The sequence below is a fragment of the Symsagittifera roscoffensis genome, chromosome 5 (genome assembly GCF_963678635.1).
Source record: "Symsagittifera roscoffensis chromosome 5, txSymRosc1.1, whole genome shotgun sequence".
Taxonomy (NCBI): Eukaryota; Metazoa; Xenacoelomorpha; order Acoela; family Convolutidae; genus Symsagittifera; species Symsagittifera roscoffensis.
In genome coordinates, this window is record NC_087066.1 from 55213504 (window position 1) to 55224878 (window position 11375).

Consider the following 11375-nt stretch of genomic DNA (forward strand, 5'->3'; position numbering starts at 1 on the left):
CAATGTGAATCAAATATGAGATAAAATAGTCTTCATTTTAAATTAGTCAATTCTAAAATAGTCATTAGATACTCAAATGATGAGTGACTAAAAATATGTGCAAGTTTTGATTTTATTGTTAAGGTACTTTAAATTGAAGCAGTAGATTTAGATTATTTCGATACTGCACGCAAAAACTGGCTGAAAGAAAATTCAAAACGATTTTATGTCCGCAATTAATTTACTGATAATAGCAGGCGTATGAAAATAAAGCTTTTGAAAACAATTCCCGTTCTTAAATTATTCAGAATGAATTGAACTAAACTCATAAAGCCAATTATGCAAAATAAAAAAATCAATTACCAACGCAAATTAAACTACCTAAAATTAGGAGACATTTTACAATAGGTGACAGATCCAACTGATATAACTCAGCTGCGCAAAAAAGTTGGCTTCGACGTGGATTCAAGCCGGGGCGTATGATTTTCAATAATGTGGGTTACCTACCGTACCAACCACTCTATGAGTTTTGAGTCGAAGTGTTTAGTTTTAAAATCAAAACCGAGAATAACCAGCAGTTGTTTCATGTGTTTGGCTTCCTAATAATACTAATATTTTAAGAACTCTGAGTTGATTGATTCAATTTCTATTATTGCAGAGGTTCGGGCTCGATTCGCATTGGGACCATTTGTTAATAAATATTTGAAGTAACCCTGCGATAACATATCACCAGGGGCGGATCTAGGACTTTCTCGAGGGGGGGGGGGGCAGATTTTCAAAAAAAATTTCAAAATTTTGACGGCCTTTTTTTTTAGGTCGACCAAATTGATTTTTCGAGCTCTCCCAAAGCACTGTTTTACCCCTATTTTGGCTAAATTTTCAGCGCCGCAGGCAAATTTTTGAAAAAACAGTCAAAAAAGCCATTTTTGGGCAATTTTTGAAAAATTTTGACAAAAAAAAAATCGCGTTTTTTTGGCGCGCGTTCCCCCTCAAAGTTAGTATATATTGGCGCCAAAGGCGCCTTTATAAAAATTTTAGGGTCGGTCTGCCAAAAATGGATTTCTGAAAAAGTATCAAAGGGGGACCCTTTGGGTCGGCAGGGGGTCGATTCCCTGAGGAGGGGAGGCGTCAGCCCCCCCCCCCCCCTAAATCCGCCCCTGCATATCACCATGAAAATATTTGTCAATTTTTTAAACCACATTTGTTTCATACAACTTGAGTATCTCGTTTTGATCTCGTTTTTATGCAATTTCCGAAGTCCAAAAAACCTTACTTAGTTGACAAAAATCAAATTACGCAAACCATGTAATTATTTTTTGGTCAGAATTCCAAAATATCTGTTTACCAAAGTTCAACTTTTACCAGGAATGATACGTTTAGGTCATTATTTTCCCCCCTTTTATTCTCCTAGTTAAGTTATTCGTTTCTTTGTTTTTTGGGTTAATGAAAACTATGAGCGGATATTTTCGATAAAAACAACAGTGCCCAATCGTTCAGCGTAAAATATAGATTTTAGCCACATTTGTGCAATAAAAAGCTGGACCGTAACAATATAAGTGTCGACTAGCATTCTCCATGTAAAATAATGCTGTTGACTCGTTCGCTGCTTCAATTTTTTTGAACGCAAATTTGCCATTTTACAATTTGTGCATTTCGCCGAAAATTTAAATAGGTGAACGTGTAATTTTATATTTATTAAGCAAATCAGTGATTTTCATTTTAAATTGAAAATCAGGCTAATTTGTTTTTCGACTGAATGAGTGAGCACCTAATTGAATTGATTATTTTATGCTAATTAGCACATATGCTTATCGCTACTACACCCAAACAACTTCTTGGCGGGGCTATTCTCCTGCGCGAAGGACAGAATGCGTGAAAAAACTTGCAGGCCAAGCACCGAAGACAAAATTAGCCGAAAGCCAATTTTTAAACAGAAACAATTGCCATTCAGTTATTTAAAGGTAAAATTTGTCCCACTTTTGCGGCGATCAATAAAAAAATTGAAGAATTTGCATTTTTCTGCCGTTTTTAGATTCGGTCAAAATCATTACTCCAGTCACTGGAAAAGTTTACTTTCTTTCCAAATTTTAGATTACTGAAATCTGATTGGCTGATTTGTATTTTCGCGCATTCGGTCCTTCGTGCATGAGGGATTCCACCTTTAGTGGATTTTGGATGCAGCTATAGTTAAACTCTTTTGCAATTTGCCTTTCCCTTGACTTTTCGCAAGCATGAATTGAATTAATTTTGTTTATATTGTTCAAAGAGTAATCTTTTTGGCTCTTACCCGATTAGTTTCTTGAAACATAAAAGCTTAAAGTGATACGCTTTAAAGTGATACTTTTAAAAGTTTAAAGCGTAAGTTTAGAGTAAAAGTCTAAAGTGATAGGTTTAATTTCGGTGTTTTCCCGAAATTAAAAATTGGATTGACGAGCAGTTTGCATCAAACAAAAAACTAATATAATTTATTATAGTTTTGTTCATGGTGATTTTATTCCGTCCGCCAAAAAGGGAATTAAAGCACCTTTCAGCTTTCCAAATTGGTTTTTTCATCGAGCGATTATAATTTTTTTAGAAGCCGACAAAAAACATTTTAAGCAGTTCAGATACCCCTTTTTTTTCAAAAAATACATATCTTTAAAACGTTCCAAGTTCGCATGTGGAAAAAAGTTCGCAAATTTTGCATCAAGTTTCGTGCAAATAACATTCTTAAGTAAAAAAAAACCCTATTGTTTTTAATTAGAGTTTTATAACAAAAATCAGGGGTGTAGCTTGATTGCCCTTCCTTATACAATTGACGTTATTAATTTTAGCGATTCGCTGGTCTGTTAGTGGAAACACGAAGCAACCGAGCAATTGTGTTGCATTTATGAAAACAAATTGAAAATAGAAGTCAAATTGTAGTTTAGAAGTTGAAATCCAACTTTAATTTCTGAATTTAAAATTAAAAACCCTAGCATCATATTTAAAAGATTGAATATCTTAAAGCATCTGCTCAATTGATTTAATTTAAAAATTTTTTTTTTGCAGAATTAAAAAAAACGATCTTAATTGAAAAATTTTTATCATGTCTGTTTGGTTTTCTATCATTCAATATAGGTGCACAATAGTGTTTTGACATTAAAAAAAATTGTATAACTTCGTATTTTTTTTTGTATAATCTGGCTCTGCATAAATCTGTGGTATTGATCAATTGAGATCAAAGTTGCATCTAAATTACAGCTTTTTTCCCAAAACTTTTTTGATTAAACATAGTAAAAAGTTTCTGTCGGACTTTTAGCCACCCTAACATTAAGATTTCACGATTCTGTTACAACACATCTTGGATTGCAAGCCAAAAAAATTACTTCAACAGAAAATGCTAAACATTTGTACTTTTTCAATTTGAACCCCATTTCCTATCATAAGACCCAGTCACATCAGCAAATTTTTATAAAAAAAACCTAAAACTTTTTGAAAGCTGAGAAGCATCTTAGCTAAACTCAATTGAACGTTTGACGCAAATTAGGCAATTTTTTCTCTGGTCAACCAGTTAACTGAACAGTTCAATAAGCTGTCAATCGACGTGTGCTAAAAGACCTATACTTCACTTTATGCTTATAAAACCAGTATGCAAAAAAAATAATCGGTTTTTCTGCTATTGTTGAGAGGTTTGCATAATTGCGATAAATAAATTTAAACACGATAGTAATTAAACAAATTTAAGGCAAACAATATACGATAGGATACTGCAAAGAGTAGACAAAAGCTTGAAATGCAGAGAATACCTTCGTTAACCAGCAAAAAATCTAGAAATGCAGTTTTTGAACTTAAACCGCTATTTTTTGGCCAAAATTTTGTAGCATTATGCATTATTCCTGCACAGTGTTCTTCAAGGAACTGGCAAAGTGGCCAGTCAATTTGCAGAATGGTCTAAAAGAAAAAAAGGGTCATAAAACAGAAAAACAGACACATGTTCAATTACGGGTTAATCGATAAGCTAAATAGAAGAAAATTTTAATTATATACTGAGTAATTTCATATATCTTTTTTCTTTAAATTGAAAAAAAAAAGATTTTTAATTTGCTCTTTTTGTTCATAATTTAGTCATTTCATGCAATTCATGGGTATTATTGATAATTCTCATATTTCCTTTCACCGATTAGTCATTACACAAGCAATGCTTGTGTTATTGTATGAACCTTCTTTTTTTCCAACCTAAGTCGCAAATATTGTTGCGACGCAAATTTTGTTGCGATAAAATAAGTTCACATTGAAAGTTTTCACTTTGATCAATAACCAGCTATTAAGTTCAGCCAATACTAGGAATTTTAGTACAACTATTATTGATTTGACTTTCGTAAGGAAACTAACGGAATAATTGTGCTCGGGGTGGTTTTTTTATTCAGACAAATTTTGACTTTTTACCTAGCCTTTTTTGACAAATTTTTGTTATATAATTCAAAAGGTATTGTTGTCCTGAGATTAAATTTTCGCGTAAGCGAAGACTTAATCCGTCTTGAAAGTTGTTCCAAATTGGTTAAAGGAAGTTTATATTCCATAATTGATTTGTTAATAGGAGCAAAATTTATCACTTTGTACTGAATATGGCGGGTGCGGGGATGTTTTTCACAAATAGCTTCAACTTAAAAAAAATTCAATTTTTTATTACATTTAGTTTTTTCATGCTATTATTGCTCCATAGACTGCTCTTTAAATTGAGGCATATTAGTGGTTTTTTTTAAATTGACTGGTACTGCTAATGCGTCATAACTGGCGTGCGTCACTTAAAAAATTTTGTAGACTCAAACTTAAACTCATTCAGTTTTTCCCAGTAGCGTTATCGGTCATATTTTTGCTGGTGCATGCGAAGTGCAACTTCGCGTTTGTGTAAAAACTAATGTTCTTATGTGTTTCTGCTCTTGGATCATTCTGTTTCTGTTCCGACTTTCGTAACGAAAATAACGGAATATTTGTGCTCGGTGTGAGTTTTGTTTTCTTCAGACAAACTTCGACTTTTTATCCAGCCATTTTTCACGGAATTTTTTAAATATCATTTGAAAGCTATTGTTGTCTTGAGCTTAAATTTGTAAAAATATTTCACCTGTGATTTGTTTGTTGTAAAGTTATGGGGGTTTAAAGGTTGCCATTTTGGTCGGTTTGGGACAATTAACGCGCGACATATTTCGCGCTCTCAACGCGTAAGCGGAGATTTAAACCGTCTTAGAAGTCTTTCCAAATTGGTTGAAGGAAGCTTATTTGCCATAAATGATTTGTTAATAGAAGCAAAATCCGTTTCTTTGTATTTAATATGATGCGTGGGGGATGTTTTTACAAAAAAAATCTCAAAGTTTTTCTTTTTTTAAGTTAGTTTAATTTTATTACAATTTAAATTTTCTTGTTATAACTGCTCCATAGACCTTAAAAAGCAGTCGGAACAATCAGGGCTTTGCCTTGATACGTGCAATATTGTTTGTTTTGCCTCCAGTTGACACGTTCACATAACTTTTTTCAAAAAATTTTTTTTGCACTTCTGGAGTTCAACTCAATTAATTGCATTGAGTTGAAATAAATCTTTTTTCAACTCCTGCAATTACAGTTTATTGATTGCAGTAAACAATGTTAATTTTATTGTTTGCCAATAAGTTTTGACCAACCCAGCTTACACCGACATATACAAATAATTTGACCTCTGCCAGGAAATGACGCGACTAGTTTTTATCGCTTTAAATTTATTCTAGTTTTGAGTTCCAAAAAAAAAGAAATTTTTTAAGAACTTTGTACGACAGGCAAGAACTTTGCCAGTCCAAAAATAATGAGCAAAAAGATTATTAGATTTAGTTTAAATGTGCGGTTTTCGTAAAGTTTGAGGAATCTTCAACAGAAAGCAGCAAAATAACTAATTTTATCAATAAATTTAAAGAATTTTGGTTTATTTTTAACCGTTTTTTTCCTTCAGTTTTTTACTGCAATTTCGAGGAAAATTAGTTTAGTTTTGAAATTAAAATGTGCCTACCTGAGTGAAGTAAAAGGGGCCAATTGGTTGGGCAAACAGGATAATTCAGAAGCAAGTACTCCGTTGCACAAAGCGCAGTGATGGTTTTTAAAAATAAGTGCATTATTTCCTTGCTCATTAGGGGTCTCTAGTTGCAACGATTCTTTGTTGTGATTTTGATACTCAAGGAAAGGGCCCATTTTGCTTCCTGACTTGAGAAGCTCCTTTCTGTCATTTTGGCCGTTCTGGGGGTTCAATTTTGAGGAAAAGTAATTGAATTGTGCCGTTTCAGCAGTGATACTCTGCTCGTGTTTTAGACTTCCTGCTTGCTCGATTTCTGTCTCAGCCTCAGGATGTTTCTTGTTGTTTTCTTTCCTGTAATTGATGTTTATTTTCCCCCGGTTAAAAGATGAAACGCCAACATCATCAGCGTCCTCTTGTAATTTTCCACTTTTTCCCCCATTCTGATGGTTTCTATTGACGCCTTTTTCTGCTTGTTGCAATTTAGAGCGTGAATTTAAAATGACGTTTCTGTCTACTGACACACTGTATTGATAATAACTACAAGCGCGACTTAGTGCTTCGCCTAAAAGAGGGGGTAGTTTTTCAATAGCTGAAGGGCTTTTAATTCCATTCCCGTATGACGACCCCGCCTGTTTATGGCCCAATTGACTAGATATAAAGTTAATGTTTTCATTTGAGTCGCTATTGTCAATTCCATTACTCCCAATTGAAGACGTGCCAACATAAGAGCTCTTTTTTGAACCTTCCTTTTGTTCTCTCGTGCTCAACTTTTCATCAAAATTTTCTCCAACCGCAAAGTTGCAATGTCCAATTTCGTTCGAGTGTGCTTCGCTTGATATGAAATCCCCGCGGTCACGTGGCGTATTTTCTACATCCCCGGATTTTCCATCATTGCCACCGCTGTTCAATTTCGGGTCCCTTATCAGAGCAGGAGGAAAATCTAGACTGTATGAACCCACACAAGGCCTTAGGCGGTGCTCAGCCGGGGAGCCCCAAATATCGGGAAAAACTTCCCAGTCACAAAATGGCAGCACTTTAGCCAAATAATCAACACTGCTTGTAGCAACTAGTCTTTTCTGTCTTCTATTTTCGTTATTAAAACGCGCCCGATTATAATAACTGCTTTTCGCACCCCCATTTTGCCCGCATTTGAACCCTATGGTCCAAAAGGAGAAATCTCGGGGTAGTTTTTTGAGATTGCATAGAGCGCAGAATACGTTGCGATAAGTGACTTTATTTGCAACCACAGGAACATTTAGTATTAACTGGTCTCCTTTTTCTTTTGGATTGTCATCGCTGTTGGATTTAATTGGCGGAGCTGATCGACATTTATTTAATAACTCACCCTCATAACCTGAAACAAAAAGTTGATTGAAAAAACTAAAAAAAAAACGAATGTTGATGTAACGTTTTTTTTTCGGACGAATACTCTTTTAACAAAAATTCCTGAAACTTCTTTTTGGAAAATTTATTGTAAGTGATCATTTGAACGTTTCTTCATGCTTGAGACATGTTAAATTTGGTTTAAATTGAAAAAAAAAAATTTCAGAAAGTTTTTGATTTCTTTTATTCTTCTATTTGCTTTTCAAATACGCTTGATTTACTTTTGATTTTGAATATGCCTACTCTAGACTTTTTTCAGATTGTCTCATCACACAACAAACAAAACACGACTCAATTTGATTTAAAATTGTTTGAAAAAAATTGACAAAGAAGAAGTTCTTATAAGTTTTTTTTATTGATGTGGCCGGAACTTCTGTGCTACTTGCAGAGCAATCAAACAACTTAACAGACCAATTTTTTGAAACAATGAGGAGTTTGGAATTGTGCTTATTATGAAAACTTTGGTGGTTGCGGGAATTAACTCGCTGTTTTCGGATTAATGCCTAATCCTTTTCACTAGTGGTAAGTTTACCTCAGAAGCATAAATCTCATGCCAATTTTTACGGCACTGTCTTTAGAACATTTTGTTTCAAAGACTGATATTGATTTACTATCATATGCTTAAAAATTTTTTCCGCAAAAAAACAAAACTGTCTCTCCCCACTTGTGGGATTCGACAAACAAATGTTTTCTAATAACTTGTTCATGATTCGGAGAGACCTTGTTCACGATGCTTGTGATTCCACTAGTTTTTGCAGAGGCGGATTCCGTTTTTAGAGGAATGCGCTAATAATATGTATTATTTTAGTTGAGGGATTCTAAATACTGTTGGTGGATTCCGCTTACATTGAATGCATCATTTCATTGAGCTAGTATTTGGAGCTGCACTAGAATTCAATCAATTGTCTCTGGTGCAAAAGAGGTACAAACGTTTTTAAAAAAATAGTCGCGTTGCGGATTTGCAGCGGCTTTGTTGTGGAATCCAATAAAAACATAAAAAATATATAATAAACCTCGCAATTGTCTTGTGATTGGGAACAAACCTTTTTACCTGTAAACAGCCTCTTACAAAACAGTCCATTTAGCACCTAGTTTGGTTGTAAAACACCTGCTGAAGATACCAAAATCTTCGAACTAGCACGGTCCAAATCTTGTTTTTTGTTACTTACTTGATTAATTTTCTCTCCTTTATCGGTTTTGGTTTTCCTCTCAATTCTTATAATTTGCCAGATCAAGTGACTTGAAATGTGAACAAGACTTTTTCTCCAACGCTTTTTTGACCGAATACGCAGGAAATTGACTGTGCTATACTATACAATTTCAGAACCTTTCAAGACATTTCGTTTTGATTTAAGGAAAAAATGTGTTCGTCTAGGTTCTGGGGTTCAAGTCTGGAGATTTTTTTCTGGGTAAACTTGATTTGTCGTACTATTGTTTTTCTGCTTTTTTGAACGGCTTACTTCCAAAAATGTGGATTTTGGTCTGAAGCTGGAGCTGTTTTAACTGTTATAGAGTATCGTATCTAATAGTTGTAATGACGCAAATTTTTGTGTAAAGACGCAAATTTTTGTTTCAATGAATGATACTGGTTTACTATCAAGTGCTTACAAATTTTTCCGCAAAAAAAAAAAACAAAACTGTCTCTCCACACTTGTGGGATTCCACTAACAAGTGTTTTCTAATAATTGTTCAAGATTCGGAGAGACCTTGTTCATCATGCTTGTGATTCGACTAGTTTTTACAGGGGCGGATTCCACTAACAAGAGTTTTTAGAGGAATGCGCTAATAATATGTTTTATTTTTGTTGGTGGACTCTACAAACTGTTGGTGGATTCCGCTTACATTGGATGCATGATTTCATTGAGCTAGTGTTTGGAGCTGCACTAGAGTTCAATCATTTGACTCTGGCGCAAAAGAAGTACAAACGGTTAAAAAAGTAGCCGCGTTGCGGATTTGCAAAGGCTTTGTTGTAGAATTCAATAAATATATAAAAAATTACAGTTTGACTTCGCAATGGTCTTTTAATTGGAACAAAAAATTTTAATTGTAAGCAACCTCTTACATAGCAGTCCATTTAGAACATAGTTTGGTGGTAAAACACCTGCTGAATATACGAAAAATCTTCGGACTAGCGCGGTCCGAATCTTATTTTTTGCTACTTATTTGATTAAATTTATGTATATCATCGGTTTTGGTTTTCCTCTCAATTCTGATCACTTGCCAGATTAGGTGACTTAAATCGTGAACAAGACCTTTTCTCCAATTCTTTTTTGACCGAATACGCCGGAAATTGACTGTGCTACACTACACAAATTCAGAACCTTTCAAGACATTTCTTTTTGATTTAAGGGAAAAATGTGCTCTCCTAGGTTCTGGGGTTCAAGTCTGGAGATTTTTTTTCTGGGTAAACTTGATATATCGGACTATCGTTTTTCTGCTTATTTTTTTTTGAACGGCTTACTTCCAAAAATGTGGATTTTGGTCTGAGGCTAGAGCTGTTTCAACTGTTATAGAATACCGTATCTAATAGTTGCAAAGACGCAAATTTTTGAGTTCCAAGGTTTCGGAATTTCTTTTTTATACGATTTTCTTTCGCTATAAAATCTCTTGGGCCTATTAGTTTGAAGGCATGTTTTATCGGCTTTTCACCTGATTAATGGTCCTCTTAATAACGAAAGGAAAATTTTTGTGTTTTCGTTATTCGGAATGACGAATCAACCTGAATTCTTCATTTTTTTTTCATCGCACAAAGTCTTAGTGCACTTAGCTTTCGGCTCAACAGAACAGACACCTATTCAAGTATGGTCTGCCGCACTGTTACTATCGCACTGTTAATTTTGTTTCAGTGCTACTTCAATGCAGGGTTTTATGTTTCTCGACTTGTTTTCCTCAAATTGAAAATTATTTGAAAGATACGTTTTTTGATGCAGTTTCTTTTGAATTTTTTGTTAAATTTTTTCTTCCATTTTTTTCTCTCCGCTAGCTTGAAAGGTTATATGTGTGATTAATCACAGGTGCTACGAAGTCTTGTTCTTCTCTGTAAATGTTTAACGATCGAAAATTGAAAAAAAAAATAGAGCGGATGATCTTTTGATTCTCTGGTTTTTTTTACTGAGGCTCTCTGTTTAGTTTCCAAATTGTAAACGTTATTTAAGCAGAAGCATGTACTTGTGTTATTGTATAGGCGTATACAAAAACTTGAAAAGCTCTTCATTGGGTGTTTTTTTTGCATTAAATTATGGAATGGCTTTTTTGGCTTTCATGAAAAATAAAAGAAGAAAAGACTATATACATATATGTAGACTTAGTTCCTTTTTTGCAATTTTGCTTGTTTTTTTACTATCATACTTGAATAATTTTCAACAGATTTAAAGCAAAAGTCAAAGGTGAAAGCCAGCTAACAGAAAACAAAATGAATACAAATTTCAAGTTTTTCGGGAAAATTTAACAAAATTTGTTTAAGTAAAAGATTTTGGGATGTGCTTTTTTAAAAGAACATCTGTTGTTCCTTGCATGTTTCGAGCCATAAATATTTTCAAATTTTTTTTTAAATTTTCATATCAAATTTTTTTGCATTGCATTTAAGAGTATGAATACAAAAGATTGATTGACAAAAAAGTTGGTTCTCAATTTTTATTTCAAACTGCTCAATATATTATCAGTTTCTATTTAATTTTACCTCATAAGATCTTGGAAATTGCCTTTTGTTTTTCCTTTTTTCTACTGCCAATTCTTTTGAAATAATATAAAGAAGTCTGTGCTTTTGAAGTCTGTGGATAATTTAATAGTCTGTGGAAGCAAAGAAAAATGGGTTGTTTTTGAGTTACCATTTCCATTATGTTCTTCAATTTTTCTTTGTCTTTTACAATTTTTCCGATGAATAATTTTCAACAATTTTTTTAGAAGCTGTTTATGTAATGTTAAAGTGTTTAAGAATGCCAATAATTTATAATTTACTTATGTTGAAGCAGGTTTTTACAGCTTACGAGAGTGCACCATAACTGCAATTAGCTCC